The 23,318-nt window shown below is 39.9% G+C and overlaps 1 protein-coding gene across 5 annotated transcripts in view; it reads right to left on the bottom strand.

Annotated features, from left to right (window-relative positions):
• Window positions 1-22,068, bottom strand: part of dlgap4b (discs, large (Drosophila) homolog-associated protein 4b) — a 117,957-nt gene extending 95,889 nt beyond the window's left edge. For 2 of the 5 annotated variants that reach the window (XM_016672503.1, XM_016672504.1), the window contains exon 1: window positions 9,960-10,753. The gene's annotated coding sequence lies outside the window, so the exon portion shown is untranslated. Of the gene's footprint in view, window positions 1-9,959; window positions 10,754-21,553; window positions 21,653-21,750 lie in introns of those variants that run through there. The other 3 variants (XM_016672505.1, XM_016672506.1, XM_016672507.1) reach the window with 3 other exon arrangements.
• Window positions 22,069-23,318: the final 1,250 nt, after the last annotated feature.

Below are 23,318 nucleotides of genomic sequence, written 5' to 3'. Positions count from 1 at the left end.
AGAAAGAGCTTGTTTTAAGTAAATCATTTCTTAATATTGATGAAAAAGTTCTTGTTCCAGTGCCAGATAATTCACTTATCAAGACATTTCTTTCCACGTTCTAAGTGAAATAATCCACCAAAAGGCATTTTCATCCATATCAAAGAATTATTGACTTAAAATAATCTTTCTGAAAAGTAACTTGTAATTTAGTCTCATTTCAAGTGAACTTAAAAAATTTGCATTAGAAACTAGACAAAAATAACTTGGCAAGATTTTGTGTTTTGCAAAGATGTTGTATCCGCTGTTCGCAGCAACATCTCGGCTTTGGCAGCTTCTACTTAGCAGTCCTGTAAGTTGGGTGGTGAAAATGTAGGGGGAAAAGGTAAACGCCTGATCTGAATCTGGGGCCATGCGTTCAGACAGACAGAGCTGCACTATTACAAAAAAACAAAACAAAACACAAATAGCCTTTTTAGGAGGCTTGGATTGTCAATCTGCCTCCCAGATCTGGACACGCAGGGCTGCTCTGACCTTCCACTTTCTCTGCAGTTGACAGGGACCTTTTCTCACTGCCAGCTTCCCAGGCTGCTCCTGAGCAGCCGACAGCTTGACCTCTTCTCGCCAAGGCGCCATCTTTTTTGACTGCAACTATTTTCTCATCGTTATGTTTAGGAGCCGGCCTGCGACTGCCGGGACGCAGGAGACCACTCGGGCTCAGGCCATCATTCATCGTGGGGAAGGAGGAAGGGATTAAGGCCAATGAAAAAGAGTGGAGGAAAGCAGGGGTCTGCATCTTAATGTGGGGCTCGCTATGGAACAGCCTTGTTGTTAGGGGAAGGGGAGAAAAGGTGCTGGGTAGGAGGGCAGAAGGAGACAAAAAAAAACTAATACAAAAAAGGATTAGAGAGAATGAAAGTCACCTTATTAGTTCAAGTGCTGTATGTTCCTGTCATCCTGTCACCACTGTGCTATTTGTAACAGGAAGTAATACAACTGCTGTTTGTATTTCACGCCACTCTCCTTTCTGCTTCCTCTTTCTCCCTCTCATTATTTTTGGTGTGAGAAGCATAGAAATCAGTTTGCCCAGACAGAGAAAAGAAAAAAAAAATACTTCAAAAGGACTTCTTCATTTATTTCAATCAGACACAATCACCATCTCATACACACACACACACACACACACACACACACACTGCATGACTCCTGGCCTCATGCGCAAACATACATCTTTTACAGTACACTCAAAAACAGATTTAGTGAAACCGCATTTCACACCCCGCTGGTGTTTGATGTGTTCTGAAACTGGTGTGGTTAAAAATCTCATGATTACCTCTAAGGACACAGATATGCTCTCAGTGTGTAAGCAGCCGGAAAATAAAAGCTGTCTTCATGATCGTCACTGCGAAAAGACAGGACGTAGTTGCAGTCGCACACGGCAAGTGAACATTGCTTGTTACAGATTGCTTGCTTTCCCCCCCCCCCCCCCACATTTGGCCAGTTTGTTCTTTTCTAGCCTCTCTGCCCGCTCTAACTAACTCAAGTGTGCCCAACAAAGGCTTCAGGCACTTGCAGTTATCTCAGTTCGGCAGTGGAAGAAGAAATTGAGTCAATACACCAGCACTGCAGCAAAGTTACTTACACTGGCTGGAGACGCCTTTATTGCAGTTACTCCAACAAACTCCCCAGCAATGACAAAACGGAGATTGCATTAAAGCGGGGCTCGATTTAAGCTTTTAAATTAACTAACCCATAGATTGGATGCCAGTGCCTGGACAGTATAGATCGTTGAGAGTCCACAGTTTACAGCCATAACAGCTTCAACTTTTCTATGAAGGCTTTCCACAAGGTTTAGGAGGATGTCTACCTCTAACCCCAACTCATACTTACAAAAGCACATTTATGAGGTCAAGCACTGATGTTGGAAGAGAAGGCCTGACTCACAGTTCTACTCTAAAGAAATGTGATTCTGCGTAGAATTGTCGAGAGGCAAATCTTTTTCTTCTGAGATGAGGTCGTTACTTCTTAAGTTTTCGAAGACCCGGTGGACACAAACAGGATTTTAACCAAAATTCATGGAGACAGAATGTAACAAAAAAGCTTAAGGAAAAAAAAAAAAGATGGTTTACGATAATTTGAAGAAGGAATGTCTTTTTCTCCCGCCAGTTTCCTCATAATAAAGCTAAACTCTGTCAAAAATAGACACCGGACGGATTCCGATAGCAAGAAGTTTTAAAAAGCTATAGTTTCAAAAGACACTACATTATCCACTTAAAGTTGCTTCTAAAGTTTAAATTTCTTTTAATGAGGGTCCAGGAATCTTGATAAAGTGAGTTGTGCTGGAAGAGTATTGCAGCTTTTGTCCCTCCCACTTCTGTTGCTGTGCACTGCTCACAAGTTGGCTGAAAGAATGCTGCAGTTCTTTTTTTTTTTGCTTAAAAAAAAAAGAGTTGCAGCATTATTTTCAGCCAACTTTTTTTTGCTTAAAAAAAAAGGAATCACCATTTTAAAATATTTCCAACCGCTTTATCCATTTGAAGTCCTTCTTTTCTTTTTTTACAGATCTATAAATGAATGCAGGATTATTCTTGGTTTTAAAACAAAGTCAATCCCTTGAGCTGTTTGTCGTCAGCTAGTGACACTGCTATGGATACGTGTTAGGCAAGTCCATGCCATCTAAACTGTGTCTGAATAGACGGTGGAAACAGAAAATCATTGCCTTCTAAGGAAACATCCAATATTCATTTGTCTGCCAACTTTATTGTGGTGCCTGTTGTAATCATATGGCACTGCACCGATTGGCATTTCCAATTTAAATGTTATACATTTCTACACTGTACTTGAGTTAACCGTAACATACAATTATCGATGATTGTTGATGTGTTAATTGCCGTTATGGAGTGTAGTCAGAGTTTTGTAATGTAAGGTTGCATTATTGTACAGAATCGCAGGCCAACATTGATGTGTTAAACAGGTTCTCTGTTTGTTTTTTCCTCTTTTCATAAGAAACCGTCCTGGCTCAGTGTATCCGTCTCTTTTCTGATGTTAATGAGCATTTGCTACCATTAATTTTGTAGATTCCTCTTGTTTTCTTTCCCTGTTTAGTTGTATTTCTTTCCTGAACAAGACTGACGGAGCTACTGCTGCTGTTTCCTCCTTTTAGCAGAAGGCTCCCCTGAACCGTTCTGACCCTCTTCTCAGTGCAATAAGCTCGGCTTCCTGGCTGCAACATTTGACCAATTAGCATTACACGATTAGCTGAATGTTGCTGTGTCGTATCATAATTAGGACCGAACTACACTGGACGTAATTAGATCTGAAGGTGACCATATAATTGGATACTGGAATGAGTTACAGTGGCTATCAAAATCAAAGACACCCCTGTCGGCAAAGCCAGCATTTTGAAGTGTAGGAAAATTAGATCATAATGTATCAGTTTAAAATTTTTGCCCCACTTAAACTGTGACATTTATCCTTTATAATCCACCTCAATAATAAGACACATCTGTTAGAAGAAAAAAATACTGAATAGAACAAAGTGCACAACCCTAAAATAATTATTTGCTGAAGCACATTTTGATTCCATTTCAGCAAACATCATTCTTCACTAGGAGCCTATCGGCGTCCCATATCTTGTCACGGCAACATTTCCCGCATTTTCCTCCAAATCTATGAGGCCGACTGTGAGGACGTCACATGTCCCCTGCTTTCTTTCTTCAACAAACTATATTTCCTCTCTTGGACTCTGGCAAAGCCATTCAAAACCATAAATCTGCCTCCCTGATTCCTATGTGGACTCACTGTGACGCTGAACAATAAAAATCCTTTTTGTCTGGCACCTATAGGTTTTGGGTCAAAAACTAAATGGCATTTTGAACTGTTCCAGCTATATGTGAAGAAAAGTAATAAACTATACCCACCACCAGGGTATTCTGTCAGGCTTGAATATTTTTCTTTTTTTTTGGATTTAGTCCTCAAACTTACTTCTTAGTCGAAGCAAATGAAGACTACAAGAGATTCTTGTCACGTGTGGAACATAACCAACATCCAATACATAAACAGACTCCTTTAGTGTGGCTGACAGCCTCCTGGCAGCCCCCCCTGCCCAGTTTCTATCAGCTCTATAATTTCCCGTCTCCTCCTCTGGAAGCAAGTCGGGGAAAATCAAAGTATGACAGCTGGACTATATTTCAGGTTAATGAGGTTCGCCATAGTCGATGGTGGGTGGGAACTCAAGAAAGAGGAATGATGAAAATGGCTAAGAAAGTGTTCATCGTGGTCTTTGGTTTTACTCCACAAAATCCTGGATTTTTAACAGAGTGTTGAGGCTTATGATAAAAAATGAAAACGGATGGATGTAAATCTGGATATGAATTAGACCCGATCGCCTTGTAAAGTGCATCAAGGGGACGTCTGTCGTGAACAGACCCTATAGAAAGTAAACCGAACATAATATTTCCCATTTTTCCTCATAAATTACAAAACACTGTCTGTAATCTCTCGAAAACGTCGATAAGTCAAAGAAAAGCACAGATGATCCACAGTTTCAGTGGGTTCTTCCATCGCGCTCAAACGGGCAGCACAGCGGCTTCTATTTTTAAAAGTAGTGATTGTCTCTTGGCTTCACACCAGCGATAGTAGCAAGTCATGTTGTGTGCGGAATTACAACAGCCCGGGCGGTGAGGCCCCCCCGCCGGCCAGCCTGAGTCGGTGCCAGACCCGACCGTCCCAGCATGGTGCAGGTTGAGCGGCACATCTCTGTAGCTGCAGGGCAGGTGGAAAAAAAAAAAGGGGTTTGGCATCTTCCCCCTTGCCCTGTCGCCTCGGGGGAAGTGAGCCGTAAGGGGTAATTAGACTGGATGGCGTGGTATTTCGGACATGTAGTGGAGCCTAAAATTGACATCAAAAGTCCCCTGCATCATGTCAGATTTATCCGGAGTGCACTGCCGTGCTTTAAACAGCAAAACAGCGGGATGGCTGCACAGCTTTGTTTTAAGACCGTCTTGGTATCACACCTAAAATCTGAGAATCTGACACATAAGAGATGATTATTGGCAAAATATGGAGCTCCACTTTCAAAAACAAAAAAAAAGGGAACGTTATATTCTCAAATTATTCCCCCGTCCTCGTCTTAATAGCTGAAAATGTTGTTCAGTGAATAGATGATTGCCGTGACATAATTTCATTAGTAAAACATTTAAAAAAATGCTTTTTTTTTTTTTTTAGCTTTTGCTTCAACAAATCCAATTCCCTGACAGCATTCTTCCTCAAGCAGATTAAAATAAGGGAGTCTGTTTGCTGTTCAATGTCACGGAGGGATTCCTTTGTAGCTGACAATTACTCTGACAAACACAAAGCCAAAAAAAAGGCAAATGTTTAAAATTTTCACTGTGTAATTTATTCGGTTTTGACATTGATCCTTATTCCAACAAACTAGCCTGCTTGGGAGGGTAAACAAAGAATAAGTTGTTACCTCTTTCAAGCACCAACGCAGGCGCACACTCTTCATCCACACCTGCCTGAAACAATAAGCCTATTGTATGTGTGCATGTCTAAAACAAGCGTTATCAAAAACAAGTAGAGAGAACACGGAAACATGAAAGATGCGGTCTCGTTTTTTCAGCGGGGCTGATGACGACGTCTCTGTGGAGGAGCAACTTTTAAAGAATAGGCTTTTTGCAACTTTATCTGCTTTCTTAGCTAAAGAGATTCTTGACATTTGCCCTTCATCTGTTTACAAAAAGGTTGCAAAAAGGTACAAAAGGTTACAAAAACCCGCTATGCAGGACATCATTATAATAACTTACACCAACTGCAGCAGCATTAAAGCATCTAATTACAGAGATAACAATATGCAAACCCCTTGGACCTTTTCACATTTTGTCACACTAGCACCACAAACTTCAATGCATTGTGTTGGGATGTTGTGTATTAGACGAGCACACGGCAACAAAGGATGGCGAAGTGAAAGGAATGAATGTCGGTGCCAACTTTTCACTTCTACAGACTCAAATTTCTGCCGTTTCATCTTTGCAGAGATGCTCAAAATTGTCCGAGTGGTTTGAAAGCACCTGTGAACATCTCTTTTTAAGCCTTGTCACAATTCCCTTGACTCTAGACTTTGACTGGGCCATTCTAAGATATACTTTCAACTGAGCCATTCAATTGTAGTCTGGAGTTGTGTTTTTTATTTCTCAGTAGCAGAACCTCCACCAGAATCTCAACACCTTTGCAGCCTTTAACAGTTACCCCTTCCTGTTTGCTCTTCGTTTAGCTCCGTCTACCTTTCACATCAACTCTGACCAACTTCCCTGTCTGCTCTGAATAAAGCATTCCCACAGCATAATACCATAGATCTCTGTGAAAACAAGTTCAGAATAATTTTCAGCACAGGTTTTTCCAGTGCAGTCTGCATGAAGGCAAAAAGTTCAATCTGGTCTCCTCTGACCAGAGCACCTTCTTTCACCTACTGCACAAATGGCTTGAGGCAAGCAGCAAGTTTGATTTCCAGTGGCTTTATTTCATTTTTTTTCTTGCCTCTCTTCCATAAACACATTTGTGAAGTACATGACTAGTAGCTGTCCTTTCAACAGATTCTACCTTTTTGTAGATGGCCAAGTCTTGGTAGATCTGCAGTTGTCCCACTTTTAGATGGTGGATTGAGGGACATCTTTGAATAACTTAAATGTCTGCTGTGTTCCTTTGTCTTTCCGATGCTGTTTTCTAGTGTTCTTTAACAAACCTCAGTGCCCTCTGCAGAACAACTATACTTAATCTGTGATTAACATGCATGCAAGGGGGTAAGATTCAAACATATGCAACACATTTCCTGTGTTTTACTTGCAAGACATCTTGAGGATCTTCTTTGTTTTGGTCTTTTCAGTGCACTTTAGTTGTGGGTGAACTCACACACTCCAAAAAGTCAGTCATCTGTTTAACTGATCTTCTGACATTCATGAGGGGAATCTTCCCTCCGCTTCCCCAATAACGCCCGTGTCCCTTCCTTGATGGAACGTGGTGTAAATCGAACCGCCCCTGACCGAGCAGATATTTAATACGACGCAGAGAGACGTTTATAACATATAGTTCAATTCTGCAGCATCTCTATGCGTTGGTGGAGAAAATAGAGACGACCCCGTCCTTGAAACACCGCTGGGGCGTGGAGCTTTCTGATTGCTCTTCCAACCTAAAACATAACCCGGTTCTGAGGTCAGAGGAGCTGTCACAGTGGAGCAGGCCTCAAAGGAAGAAGTGGGTATCAACAAATGAATTCGGGAAAAAAAAAAATAAACAAACTATCAAACTGCGGCACAAGATGTACAGTGAGAGCAAAGACGACAGAATCAGTCAAATAACATCACACGTTGCTGCGGGCTGGTGTGCCTCTTTTGGTGCGTGTGTGTGCGCGCGAGATGGAGATGAGCAGAGTGCGCCTGAGAGTGATGAAATCCGATGAGACACAGTTTGAGTGAGTGCATACTAGCAGAGGGGGAGAGAGGGGTGGAGTGTGTGAAAGTGGATGAACAAGAGCGAGAGAACCAGAGAGGCAAGATGGACATAAATGGCTATGAGTTAGCATGGCCTACAATTTTTTTTTTTTCCTTCTTCCGGTTAAAACAAATTGAGGCCACTAATGCAGCAGTTAGACTGCTTTTCAGGTCACTCCAAAAAGCTGTGCCAAAATAGTAGATGGACCTAAATCCATTGTTGATTTGCCAGAATTAGAGACACTGTAACCTACTAAAAGAACAGAGCCTGCTAAAGCATATCGGATGTTGTCTCATGTTACTGGTTCAGGGCCGCAGTGAGGTTAATTTGAGAGAGCTGAAGGGAAATATGGGATTAATTTTCATGATTGCCAACGCTGCGTGAGCTGCACATAACATTAAAAACTTAGGACTACATCTGTTCTTTACAGTGTAAAAAGATATTTTATATTTTCATGCCACAGTACTGGGTGAATGTTCCTCATGTTTTAGTAAGCATCTTTTCTATTCTCTGTACACTTGGCTGTCCCCATCGCAGTCCTACTTTGAGAAAACAGCAGTTCAGTGGATGGCACCACATTACTGATTTATTTCAGTCGGAGGATTAACTGACTTTCTAAAAAAAACAGTGCAGAGGACAGAGCTCGGGCTAAAATTGTGTCGTTTCCTTTCGTCTAAATTTGCAGTAACTGTTTTTCGGTGCTGTTATCAGCATTTCAGATAATATAGACGAAGAAGTCCGGATTTAAACATGGTGATACCCAAGAAACCATTGTTCTCCATTCCTCTTATGAATCTCTTGGCGTGTGAACAAACACCGCTTTTAATTTATTCAGTTTAGTGTTGCAGGTTCTAAGTATAACATTGATCTTAGACGCATGTTTACAAGTGAGTCTTGTAAAAAAAAAAAAACAACAAAAAAAACCCCCATGTTTCCACCACAGCTTACTACTGTTGATGCGAGGAGCGGCCATATTGAAATGTGAAGCTGGCCTCGAAAATCCTAACTTGAGCGTTTCTCCCACCTTCCGAGTGGGAAGTTGACTTTGGGGTTGGGGGGTATTCCAGTTTATTTTATTGACTAGAAAGTTGTCATTTCTCAGAATTTAACACACCAATACACCAGAGAGCCAAGAGACTCATGATCTGAATGTACAGCAGGAAATACGCCGCTCAAAATCAGTTAACAAGACATCCATCAGTCATGCTAAGCACTAGCCTTTATGGAAAAGAGGCACAGACAAAGCTGTTGCTACATGAAAGCTACTAGAAGCCATTGAAAATTACTTTTTTTTTTTTTTACACAGCAAACAAGCTTTTTGAAGAAAACTTTGTGTCTGGAGAAAAAATATCACCAAGCATCATACTTATAAGTCCAACATGAAATATTTTTGTTGATGGTAGCATAATGCTGTGGGGATCCATTATTTCAGCAGGAGCAGAGAAGCTTGTCAAAGTTAATGGAAAGATGGTTGGAGCTAAAAAATAAGGGATTACTACAATACAACCTCTAAGAGGCTACAAAAGATTTGAGCCTAAGTTCATCTGCCAGAAGGAAAATGATAATAATAAAAATATCAGAGCAGCAACAGAATGATTTATATCAGACCACATTAATATATTTGTAATTTGGTCTATTGTCAAATAATGTGCAAATATTTCCATCATCTTATCTGCAAAAGGAGAAGAAAACACAAAAGGCTTGTTACTTTAGCTGCAGCTTAAACTGGGATCAAGAAGTATTGATATTTTTACGTTGATTCTCAATAAACACAAAGTTGGAGGCTGCACTATGAAACAAGAATGGAAAGCGTTCATTAGGTGTTTTCATTCATAACCCTTTTGTGATACAGGTGAATCCCATTGAAACAGAAGGCCTTATTTTCAATAGACCCTGTATCAGCCAAGCATACAGGGGACTAAATAAACTCAAAAATGTATGTTGTAAAACAAGAGCTAATCATCTGCATGGAGCCTATTTACAGCAGCACGAGTCTTGCAAGAGTAGACAAATAATCTGTGATCAGCATTAACCTCAAATAAGCCACAAATGATCAGTCCTACCCTCCACTAAATACCCCAACTTATTAGAGGGGTAAGCAAGAAAGGGGCTATTAATTCTGGTAAATAATTTAACTGCTCAGACAAACATAAACACACTTCCCTTACTGCCTTATCCACTCAGAAACCATCTTCTGAAGTGAAGTGGTCTAATTTATTCCTCTAACAGCCTTTACAGCCTGTGTGTCTCTTCTTTAAAGCCATAAAAAGGCGCAGTGATGCTGGCTCCAAAACACCGTTTGAAGCAGCATGAGTCACCTTCCCACCCACTTTGGTCAAAGCGCTCACTCCTGTCTAATAGAAATTACTTCATTATATATATATATATATATATATATATATATATATATATATATATATATATATATGCAGGCACGGACACACGGGCATCAAGCAGCAGATAATTCAACAGTTTTGGTTTTCGTTTTTTACCTGCAGCCGACGAGAGCGCTTGTTGAAAACTGGATAGGATGAGGACGACTTGGAGGATTTATCCGCGGTTTCTCTGTAACTTCTCAAGTCGGACATCCGTGTTGGCTGATGTGTTCATGCAGAGGAAGAAGAGCGTCACCTCGACGATCAAGCAGCTGAAAACCGCCGTTTTGCCCCTCTGACGCCTTTTTTTTTCCTCCGCTGAGTTTGTGGGTCTCCTCCGATGGTAGAAGCAAAAAGCCCCGCTCCGCTGCCGTCTCCATGTTCGGGCTCTACATCTCGCCTTTTTATTTATTTATTTATTTATTTTTTTATTCGCTCAAAGACGTCAAATTGAGAACCGGAGAGACAGATTGATGGGTGAGCAAAAGGAGACGAGGACTGGCTGTGTCTGTCAGGCGAGTCGGGATACAGACTGAGGCTCTGCAGCAACCAACCAACACACCAACTCAGGAGAGAGGACGGAGCGGTGGGGGGTTTGGGATGAATCGCTTTACTGTGTTTAGGCGACAAGTCATCCATTTAGAGTCAGTTATCGTGCTTTAATACGAGTGTCCAGAGCCGGACCAAGATTCAATGGGGCCCGAAGTGGAATTTATATTTTTGGGGTCCCATTCATGGTTAAATTATTGCTATTATTTTATTATTGTTTTATTTAAGTGAGGTTTTGTTGAGCTGTTATTGATAACAGTTCCCTAACTTATAGAAAAATGTCACATCTGTACTTAGAGATAGGGGCTGGGAATACCTGGACAAGGAACATGCACAGCTATTTTCATATTTATTAATCAGACTCTGTTGTTTGTGTTTGTATATGTTCCCTTTCATCTAGGTCCTTATTTGTCCTTATTTTAATAATAATAATAACGTCCTGTTTAAGACATCATTGTCAGCCTGTGATTCTGTTCAGTCGATGTTCAACATCGCCGTCTCCCATAACATAAAACACTATGGAACTTAAAAAGAAGTCTTCCTATAAAACATACTGGGGGATTATGGGAAACCAAACTAAATAGTCAGAATGGACCTTTTTGTGGTTTTTTTTCCCTGTTCAGGGAACAAAATTAATTTAGTGCAAGGTGAAGATTCAGTGCCACTTCTGAAATGAAATAGGACTTAGAAACATGAAATGCATTCAGGACCAGAGACAGCTCTCAGTGCACCGCATAACTAGGCCAAACATTTGCTCCCATTCTGCCCGTCTGTTTTTTTTTTTTTTTCCCACTCAGTAAATCCAGTTGAAAAAGCCCTGAAGACGTACTGAGACTGTACATGACATACAATGTCTGGTAGATAACAAGAAGGTATAGATAGAGTGAAAAGACAACATTTGAACTAATGTGAGACAATACAGCAGGACTGTAAGGTTGTTGCTTACGGCCGCCCTCTGCCTGTAACATTTAAATACTTTTATCCCCCTGTGGGTCAAAAGACCATGGCGAGAGCTGGCCAAAAGGACATAAAAACTAAGCTGCTGTTTAGGATCTATTGCCAGCAGGGGGATTCAAAGAGCACTCAACTTCCATAAGCGATATACTGAAGATATTAAAATGTAAAACCTCAGAGTTGACGATGAATGCCTTAACCTTCAAATGAGTTTGAATTAATTACAACAATTAATTAGCAATCATTTTTGCTTCCAACTCAAAACTATCACTCTTCACATCTGCTTTTTTATTGTTCATGGATGTTTTGTGTTGTTACAGCTCTATGAAGTGTACAAATTAATACATTACTTTCAGTTCAGCTAATACTTTCATATTTCATCATATTACAGATTTTTTTTGACTGAGTTTCATTCCTAACCACCATGAGTAGAGCTGCATATAAGTTGATTTCTTCTTATTTTGGGGCTTGAAGGGGCAAGACTGCATTGCAATTGATATTTATATTTTTAAAAAATTATAAATATCAATATTCCTGTCAACACTAATGTTAAATGCTAAATCTGTATTTCACCAATGATCCAGTATTCTCTCTGAAAAATGTATCTCATCAGATTACTTTTGATTATGTTGATTTGTATTTTTTTGATGCTTTTCCCCATTTTTATTCAAAATTCTCTTCAAAGGCATTTGAACTAAATGGGTCAAATCCTACCACTTCCGCCACCTACAGGACAGCCTACCATTGCCATGATTCCAGTCAGCACCAATAGGAAGTAGTAAGAGGGCGGAAAAGAAATCTAACCCTCAGGAGTCAAAAAGAGAGAAGTAATTTTGGCAAGTTGCATCGTCTTCGTTTGCTGTAGTTTCTTCATCCACAGTAGCCTGGAGGTCATTGGAGTCAAACTTTGACTCAAACTTTTACTTTTGAATCGCTTGAAACTTAAATGTAGCTGAAATGCTTCAGAATGTGCCAAAATCTACCAATGCCAGCTGATCGGCTTGATTCTTGTGCCTTTTGTGATGTCACCCACCCATACACACAAACACAATTAGAAGTCTTTTTCCCCAGTGAGCCTTCTGCAAACTTTGTATTTTGTGAAATCCGGCAGTATGAGTACATGGCAGACATTCCACGTCTACAAGCCAAATGCATTTTTATTCTGAATGTCCATCTGTCAGTAAAAGTAAGACCCACTATCATCAAATATCTAAAGGTACCTACTTGCGTTTGCTCACAGGAGTTTCTTTAAAATAAAATGAGCATTTAAGTTTGACTGTGTTGGATCCAATTTATTCATAATAAAATAACATGCAAACTTTTATTTATGAGCTAATTTAATTTTCTAAATTTGGAGTGCACTTCATTAATGTGTGGAAATGAGAAACTCAGAATTAAGGTGGCAGGGTCATGTGACGGACCAGCTGATAAACAGATGGTCCCCCTTCCTCCCTCTCTCAGTCTTACTCTCTCGCAAACATGCACCCACAAACAAGCCAGATAAATGACACTGCTTCTTATCCAAAGAAAAATTAAGTCTTGAACAATCCGATCTTATTTTATTGACATGCCTAGAAAAATTTGAGAGTGGAGAGCCTTACACTCGCATCACGACCAACCAGTTTTGAATATTTTTTTCTAAGCCGATCACCTGTTTCCCACTGTGATCTCTCTTTTTATGAATCACCCTGCTCAGATCTGTATTTTTAGAGAATCGTGGCAACTTAAAAGTCCAGTTCGCACTTACTCCAGCGCGTGCTGATGCACCTGTCCGCCCCTGCTAAATGTTTCCATCTGAATAGACAGCTGGTGTCAGTTCTGCAGCGTTTTGCTCTGCGGGTAATTGGATTTCAAATTTAGTGGAGGGGACGCAGCCAAGTTAATCAACGCACGTTCAGACCGGCTGAGTCGGAGGGAGTGCAGCAACATTTGATTTGTTTTTGTCAGCACGGATTATGGGAGAGGTAATTCTGTGAAAGCAGCACAATGGAACGGTATTTACTCATGCAGCAGTGGCGAATGTGAATATCAGCATAGTTTCCTCTCAAATCGACGTCTTGCCCTGTTCCCCTGTGCGGTTTGTTGAACCAGCGCAAGACAGAAATCTCCTTTTTATCCGACTCCTCCTGGGATTCCGACTACAAGGGGAAACAGACAAAAACACATTCAGAGGACCCTCTGCGTGCATGCGGGAAAATTATCTTGGAAAAGAAAAAAAATAAAGGAAAAACTCACTGGAGAATCTGGCTGGGCATAAAACAAGTAATCACAGTCGATAATGAGTGTGTTGCTCAATATTAGAGCAAGTGTAAAGTACAACTAACACTGTACTGTGTGTGATTTCAACCAACTGGGATGGAAGTGCTATATATATATCAGCATGTCAACACCCTTAAAATGTGATACAAAGCCTTGCTTGTTTGATTAATTATCTCAGATGTGAAGTTTTTGGAAGAAGGATTTGCTGCAGTTGCACATTGTGGGTTTGGAGCCCTAATTCTGCAACATGTTTGTGGATATGAATATATACAAGTATGAACGTAATGAGGTCTCAAAGGTTTTTAACATTTTGGGTTTAAATTAAGAACTTAAAAAGAGAAAGACTTTTTATAAGAGAAGAGCTACAGCCCTTCAAATAATGCATAAAAATAAATAGGAAAATGAGACTTTAGGAGTGTTTCTATTTTGTTCGCCTCAGTTTTTGGTCTTTTCAGATATCTGCCTTTGCCGACTCACCTTTCTTCTGTTGTCTCTTCCCTCCGTATGTGTTCTGCCAGGGTTCATTTCTGCTTTCCTAGATCATTTTGTCTCTTTACATCAACTTCTCATCATACCTTTTATATTCTATCTGAATGTCATCTAGTTCTGTAGCACTTTGTAATTAAAAGATCCCCCTTAGTCTTCACCTGCTTCCTGGTTCTGCTTTTTAGGTTCGAGATTTCAGATTGATGTCCGTCAGTGAAGAAACAATAGCTGGTTTCATCCACAAAATACATTCATAAATTGTCCTTCTGTAGAAAGTGGAGTCCATGATCATCAGCAGGCAAGGCAGGTGAAGAGAAGCATAATTTAGAAACTGAAGCAATACAAATTAACAGTCATCTCAAAACAATACAAGGATGGCAATGAGAAAGCAGATTTTTTTCAAAAGAAAGAATATTTATTAAAAATGTCAAAATCTCAAAGGGCATCAAGACTTTCTTCTAAATTCCAGCGACAGCGACATGAAGTTCCAGAGGTCAACCTCATTGCTGCCGACTCACCAACCCAGACACCCAGTAGGAGTTTACACTGACGAGCGTCTTCAGCATAGACATGTTGAGGGACAGAGAGCGATCCACAGGCAGTGGATCCCTCTGTGACCTTCCAGCTGGATTAGCATGATGACGACGACAATGTGGATACTATTTTGCTGTCAAAATTAAAGCAGTGCCTCTTACTCACTGAGCCAATTCAAAAGTCATTAATACAGTAAAAGATCACTCAATAGATGATCGCACTGTAATCTGTTGATGCAGTCAGTTTATTTTTTCAGCTTGACAAAAGACAGTGAATACACTTTCAAAATGCGGCATCTGCTGGTACCGTCGAGCCATGGGATCGGGGGCAAAAGGAGCCCAAATGTAGCTAGTTTGTCTTAAACTTTGGGAATAAAAAAATATATTTATTAGAACTTTTACATCTTTCAGCTATTTGTTTTTCTCACTTAGGCCTTTTCCACCAATGTGGTTAAGATCCTGTTCCAGTTCCTGAACGTGTTTTCAAACTGGTTTCCTGGGTTCCCACAGAAATAGTCGGGTTCCGAAACCCAAACTATGGTTCAACTTGAGCACCACAGAACAGCTGCTTGTTCTATGAGAACCGTGACATCAGCCTTTGGCCGGTCAACAGCTGGATAAAAAGACTGGTTATTTGAACAAAGAAACAAACAAGCGTGGCAGATAATAATGTGTAGTGGTCTTGAGGAAAACCAGCAGCTGATTTTATTTTGGGCTGACTGGAGCACTAGAAACCAGAGATATCAGTCTCTGTTATGTGCAGCAAGAATGAACACTGCATTTACAATTGGCCAAAAAGTCTGAATCATTAACTGGAAGGAAGATGTAGTAGTAACTCATAAAGCTCCACCGGCTCCTCCATCTTGCCACTACACTTGTATAACAACCACTGGTGATGACATATACTTTGTTCCCCTAAGCTGGTGGAAATGGGAATCAGCTCTCAACAACTCACCGAGCCGAACCAGTTAAAAATTGAGAGTTCTTTCAGTGGAAAATACCTTTCTGCGTTCTTTTTTGTATTTCTGTGATGGATTATAGTGGAACTAATAATAAAACAAAGAGGATAAGAAATAATCACAGGATAACTGTGCCATTAATTAGCTATCTTTTATCCAAACACCACAATGCTGAAGAAACAAAACTAACAAATGGGTTTTTTTTTCCAATGTAGCCCATGAAAACCATGCCAATGACAATTTTTAAAAAGGAAGCTAAGGAAAGGATAACAGAGAGTTCAAGGAAGTGCCAGAAAAGGCTTAAATGGTAGAGACTGTCCTGACGGCGCACACAGTCATTAAATATCGATGACTATAGTGTTTGTTTGTTTGGCAGGCTAATTTAAACAGGTTTCTTCATAAGTAGGATGAAGGGCTAAACGGATGGGAGTAAACAGATGCAGGTTCATAAAGGAGGCAAAATGCAGAGGTTGTGCCTTTTATGCATAATTATACAAATGTATACCCTAAACAATTCTGCTGTCAACTCTTGGTAGTGAGCCTGTCTGGGAGAAAGTTCAGGACCGTTTTTTTAGTCCAACTCCACCCCTGATAGAAGGTAACCAGGGACTGCAAAAGACTTTGCACCGGGACAGAGATTCAACAGGACAGCGATCCTAAACACACAACCAGAACTACAACGTCTGCTTTCAGGTCAAAGCACCTGCACAAGTGACAGGACGGCCAAAAGGAAAGAATACTTTTAAAAAGCACTACAAGCTGTTGGGGTTATGATTTTCAACATTGAGTATCAAGGTAATCTATTTAACAGCCATGGCAATATTTTAGCGTGGACAACAGCTGTGGATTGGCTGATCCACTAACAGACCAATCACCAGAGAGGACTCACTAATGACAAAGAACCGTACGTCCTTCACGACAGAACGTCTGTTTTCGGCACGTCTGAAATGTCCCTGGGCTTCACATGGAGAGCGTGTCCCTTTATGCCGCCGATCTTGGACATTCTGACCCAATAAAACGATTTGTTCAAACTGTGCGGTCCAAACGCAGCCACTCACAGGAAGAATTACTTGAGCAGCAAACACACAAAATCCGTAATCTATGCATTAGCCTAATTATTTAATTCCAGCTTCAGTGTTTTTCTGAGCTCCAGGTTGAAACAATGGCTAAGCCTTTCAGAGCTCAGAATATAACCGGGGCGCAAAGCGGGACGGCGAACGGCTCAGGTTATTGCCAGGTTTCCTGACACCTCCCTGGTCTACGGAGTGAACGTCATAAATTGTGATTTAAAGCGCGGCGAAAAAACACAGGAGTTTATAGGCTCAGGTGAGAAACTGACGATCAATTTTTTTTTGACCAGCAGAGCAGGCTCTCTCAGATAAAGCCAGGCCCCGACTTTTAGCAATCAAAACAGCATTGTAGTGAGGGATTTCTTTTTACGACAAAGAAAAGGGGAACTTTTATCTGCAATCAGGTGAAGGTCGTACAGGAGTCGTCTTAAAATTTTTCCCCTCTACAAAGCGACTGATTGCCGACCGTAAAGAATCGAGTTTGATTTTTACGTCTTTTTAAAGTGAATAAAAATGTAATTGTATTATTTGTCTGATTCTAGGCTGTTCTTTGTAGGACTCTGATGAAAACAATAAGTTAAAAGCATTTGGTGTTCACACTACTCACGAACTTGAATCTTGGCTAAATAAGATTTAACGATGCATTTGACATCTTGCATAACAAAACTTTGTGATGATTAAGGTTTAAATCCTTTGTTGGATTTCTCTGATTCGTAGAATTTTTAATGCCACTGGAAAAGTATTTATTAAACTAGGATGGCTAAAAAGTTTCATATGGGACCGTTGAATATACAACCAATAGTTGCCAGGTTACCTGATTCTCCCACTTGAGCTTTGGCTAACTGCAGCTCCTCCAGAATTACCACTAGATATTCGTTTCTCTGATTAATGCTCTCTTTGTTAAGCGTTTTAGTTCAGCAGGACGGCCCTGGCTTGGGACCTCTGCAGTTGCACAAAAATGCACAATATTTTGTGACACTGTGCAAATCTCTCCATAAAACTTTCCTTGAAATGTCTGCTTCGCTCCTTCATGATGCAGCTTGATCGCTAACGTTTAGCAAACAGCTCACGCCTTCAAATAAATTTACAATTAAATGCCACGCTTTTCATTTATTTGATTTTATTTACTTGTGTACCATACACAGTCATTCATTACTTTTTGTTGGTCTCAAGTAAACTACAAAAAAAAAAACAAAATATGTCGACGTCTATACTTGTAATCTAATAAATTGTAGAAAAGTTAAAGGTGTGAATATGTTTTTTAAAAAGGTAACTAATTTTGAGTTTGTATAAACTCTGCTTCACTTAATCCACTGCTTGGATGCACCAATTTGCATACATGTTTCACTGAATGCTCCACCTGCACAATCACCTGCCTTCCTGACCTTTTCTTCTGTCAAACCATAACAAGACGACTCTGACAGAAAAACACAAACAATTGATCTGCGTTAGGCTTCCAGAGGTCACACCAATTACCTCCAAACCAAAAAAAAAAGACCAGTTACTAAAGCCCATCATGAGATGTGAGGCCAAATTACTGCATTGCTTTTCTTTTTCTTTTTTCCTGCTCTCCATTTTCCCCCCTCTCTGTGTTCTCTGTCAGCATGAAAATGTCACACGAAGACGTGTTGCAGAAATGTGCTGCTGCCTCTCACTCATCAAACCCGACTGGTTTATTTCCTTTTACGCGTCTTCACTTCCAGCTTGCATCTTTCCTCTCTGTTCTGTGCAGCACACCAGCGACGTGAGCGTCTGTTGAGTCACGTGTGACTCAAGGAGATGCAGACGTTGGCATTCATAAGGATTCGGCATGCATGTTCTCTGATCAGCCACAATTTTGAACACTCATTTTCCCCCGTTAAAACCAAATCACAAAAGCCGTTCGCTCATAAACGCAGGACTCCTTGGAAAACGTCTCAGTATTCTTAACCAGAATCTATTCACTCGCGTCATGGAGGAAACGGCGCGGTGCATGTTGCCAGTCCATCAGTCAGATACTCTGAGCAATAAGAAATTGAGAGACCAATAAAATAGATGGGGTTTTTTTTATTATTATTATTTATACTCCTATCTCGTACAAAGATATGCGTATGTAAGCTCTGTGCCAAAAAGGCTCATTTTCAAGACATAAATCTTGGACCATCAAGCAACAAATGAGTGTTAGATAATCTGAGGGACAGCCTTGCTTTTTTTTCTCCCCCGTTTCTGAGACTTGTTGCTCCTGCAGATAATCCACACACAGATGTCATCTTTTGTTTCATAACCTAAGCTTTTACATTTGCTCTTTTAAGCATGAGTGAGTGCCTCCTCTGCGTTATTGTCCTAAAATCCTCTAATGTACAAAGCACAACATCAGATTATTGGGAATGATCCAGGATTGTGGTGCGCTTCACAATGTTTTGTCTCACGGATATTTGAATTTGTTCCTTAAAATCTTCCAATGCCAAGCAACAGACAATAAAATCATTGTGAAAAACCACAAAATGGTTCATATCTACGCTGCAATAACACTCCAGGCATCAGTAACTACTGAGGCAACATCTGCAAATGTGCCAAAAGTTAATGAATTAATGGGACGCTTATTACAGTAAAAGTAAAATTCATGACCTCTGCCTCTACACTAGCGAATCCAACACGTGCCGCCCTCTGTAGTCTTTATTGATTTAAAATTCATGTAAAAACAAGTTTAATTTATAAAAACATATAACTTGCATGTGCACATCCATTTCCAAAGCAGACCCATGCTCCATTAGGGACCGATTCTTCTACTGCTTCTATTTAAAAACCAGAGCCTTAAGCCAGTGGCCAATGAAACACGACCACAGATGGCTCCTTAATGCTAGCATGGACATTTAGAGATAGATGGAAAAGAATGAAATCAGCCAAATGGGAGCAGAAGCAGCTTCCCACTAAAGGTAGGGACTGAAGGATTACATCCCAAGTTAACATGGTTGGATTTTTTTTTTTTTTTCTTCCAAGCTCCTTTTTATCACTGTTCCTGTTTGTGCAATTAGCTTTGGTAGGACTGATTACATAAGGATTTAGGTTGCAGTGGCTATTTACTATTTAAGGAGGTAATTTTAATTGAACATTGGTCCAGATGGTGACATCAGAGGTGTTTTAAGGATTTCTATTCCTGTTGAGGCCTTAGCTGAGCCCAGATGTATTAGTCAACATGAAATAAATATACACCTTTTAAAAAAACTGGCTTTTTTTTTTTTTTTTACAGAAAAAGACTGATTCAGATTTATTTTCTAATAAAGTGGAACAAAATTATGTCTTGATAGTCAAATGGAAATCTAACAGTTCCTGTTTTGTGGGTTTTGCTCACCTGTCCATAAGTCAAGGTGTCCCATCTGGCACTCCCTCCTATTGCTATTTCATAGACTATAAATTGTAATTGATTGTAATTCTCTGACATAGCTAGCAAACTGTAGATTTAATTTTTTAAGCTATTTATTTATGCATTTGCAAAAAAATAATGTTTAAAAATAAAGTCAAACTTACAAAAAACAAAGCCCAGGATCCCAAAATCTCCCCCAAAACACGAGCTACGGACAATTAAACAAAAATACATTCAGAATGGAGAATCACATTGAAGGCAGGTGCAAAAAAATCAGAGGATTGGGAACAAGCAGGCAGACTGATTAATAGGAAACACTTTACACACTAGATCAGGGATCCTCAATTTCAGTCCTCCAGGCTCGGTGTCCTGCAGGGTTTAGATGCGTCTCTGCTTCAACACACCTGAGTCAAATAATCAGGCCATCAGCAGGATCCTGGAGAACGTGTCTGCATACTGAGAAGGTAATTCAGTCATTTGATTGAGGCTGTGTTGAAGCAGGGACACGTCTAAAGGTTGCAGGACACCAGAACTCAAAGACCCTTGCACTAGGTTATTGTCAGGTCTTTTCCTGTGGGTCTGTAGTTCATATGTCCCCAAGAAAAACATAGCAGCATGTAGCAGATCACAAGAATAAACCAAGAACCTGGACACACATTTGTTTAAATTATGACAACTGCTAATTATAGGAGGATCTTTTGTAACAATTATAAGCAAAGTAGCCATTAGAGAGGAAAACAAACATCTAGCTCATCTGTTTTGATAGGAGCTGACTGAAAATCAAGTGTTCTTTGAAAAAGTTCCTCTTACACCAACTTCAGATAATTTCTAAATCAATCTTATTATAAAGATGAGCCATGCTATTCACGATCTCTAACCAAAAATGTTTGAAATGCCATTAAATCTTATAAATCTAATCCTTTGCAGATTACGACATAACTTTGGAACTACATCTTTGGGTTAAAAAGTGCTGAAATTTGTCAGTCATGAAGCAAGAAAAACATGTCAGAAATCTGCTGCCAGAGTTGAACCGAGTCGACCGCAGCTCCTTACAAATCCATAGGTGAGCATCTATCCGTTATGCACCAGAGCTTTAATGGATTATTTAAGCCTGAAAGCCTCCAAAAACATTGGGTGTATTCAAGCATAAGGTTTCTTTTTGTCATTGTGGAATGCCTCATTAAGCACCAGCGATTGTTAAAAGTAGAGAAAAGCTGGAGGTAAGGACGATATGAATTAATTATCCAATTCTCTGCTGCCTTTTGCAATTGCGCATCAAATTAAGGTTTAACGTCAGTTATTTGCCAGTGCAACGTTGAGTTGTTGTTTATAGAGTTTAAACTTTAAAAACATTGTATTAACAAGCGTTTAAAATCTACACAGCAACACAACAGTAAAGTGCAGAGAGTAACGGGGGTGGATGCTTGCTGCCATGGCAGTAACATCTTATATGACCTTGTATACAATGTTCACAGGTCCTTACTGTAGTGCTCAGTCATACACAAACATACACACACAGAGTTTTACACAGATTTCCTTCCAAGGATGTTAGACTGACCTACTCAATTAAAGCTGCAGGTTATAACTTCAGCCTTGGTTGCAGGGTTCATGGTTCAGCCGCCACGCCCTCAGCTCCACATGCTGAAGTGCCATGTGTCTGTCAGAGGTTTGTGATTGCCATATTTGTGTCAGTGCTGTGTCCTTTCATAAAACTTAACTCATTATAATGAGTTAAGTTTATGTGAATATACTTACAGTAGGCCAGTGCAGCACCCTCTGGCTTCGTCTTGTCATTTTTCTTCAGAGTTCTTTAGTCGTGCTCTTAACGAGTGTTGAAAACTGCCGTCTCCCCGAGGGCTTCTTCCCAACTTGCTTCTCACACAGCTGAGCCGTATCCACTTAAAGAGAAAGCACAGTCGAAATTAAAACTTCTCTGCAATCCCTTGGTGTTTGGATAAAACCGTCATGTTGGGATGCTGTTGAGGACCGAACTGCAGAGACGAGAAATCTGGGAAGATGGCGAAAAGGGAGAACGACCAAGTGACCAAACTGGAGATTACAGAGGATTGATTACTGAATGCAGCACAGGTGAGTAAATGAGCAGAGGGGAAATGGGGTAAAAGAGCAGAAAAGTGAGGTACTCTGGCAAAATTAACACCAGTGATGAAGAACTCAAAGAAAATGATGGAGCAGTATGACCAAAATAATTAAACTAAACTCAAAGTCCAACATGACACAAACAGAGCATCCCTGAAAATATAGCAAAGTTGATCTACCATCACTTTATGCTGATAAATGTTGAAAAATCAAATTTATTTGTTAAAGCTTAAAAGAAATATTGAGAAATAAGATGTTTTGTTTTTTTTAGCAAAATTACCAATACAAAACTAATTTCAGTTCTCTAATAAATGTTATAAAATACAATTAATTGTTGCAAAAAAAGTACAACAAATAATATTTGCACCTAAATAGAGAATGTATTTCTTTGTCCCATAGTTTTTCCTGTTTAGGCACCAAGAGGAAAGAAACATATAACAAGTAGTCTGTTTTCTATTTTCCACCTACACAGCTGCTCTATTATTATTTTAGATTTTCAAAGTCGGAGTAAATGTTTGAGTTCATGGCTGATGTATTACTATTTTATCAATCATTTGAATTAGCTTCATCCAGGATTTAGTTACAAAATCCTTGTTGAAACAGCGTCTTGTTCAGAGCACTGAAAGCTTCTAACAGCAATATTTACATGTGTTATATTTGGGACCAACATAGAGTGACTGACTGATAAACACCAAATCAATGTCTTGCAAACTTCATAAGCAGGGTCATGACCCTCCTTATCAAGATTTTGTCCCATCAACTAGCATTGAGTAAAGAACCGAGATTAATATATTTGAGATAATAAAATGATTTTCTGTTGCCTTCAGTACATAATAGGAAGAGTACTACTGTCTCCCCTCAGTTAGCTTTGTGTCTCTATCTGAAAATCCTTGTGGAGAATTAGCTTTTGATCATGCCTAGTTTCGTCTAATTAAGGAGGCCAAATATTGATGGCTCTGTGTCTGTATTTAGCCCCCTGCTGCCCAGCGGTTCCATTATTCATGACACTCTATCTGTATTTTCTTTCTCATTAGGTTATCCTCAGTGCTTTATTTTAAGCTGACACATGGTGATTAGAACCAGATGAAAAAGAAATTACACACTGCTGCATTAATCTGTGCAATCTTGCAATATGATCACACAGAAACATTATCCATTTAAGCCAGTAAGAGTCTCTGCTGGGGTTCAAATAGCCCTGCTGCAGCGTTGGTACTTATGAACACAGT

This window comes from Poecilia formosa, unplaced genomic scaffold (genome assembly GCF_000485575.1).
Source record: "Poecilia formosa unplaced genomic scaffold, Poecilia_formosa-5.1.2 Scaffold62, whole genome shotgun sequence".
Taxonomy (NCBI): domain Eukaryota; kingdom Metazoa; phylum Chordata; class Actinopteri; order Cyprinodontiformes; family Poeciliidae; genus Poecilia; species Poecilia formosa.
This window is presented reverse-complemented; position numbering and strand designations above follow the sequence as displayed.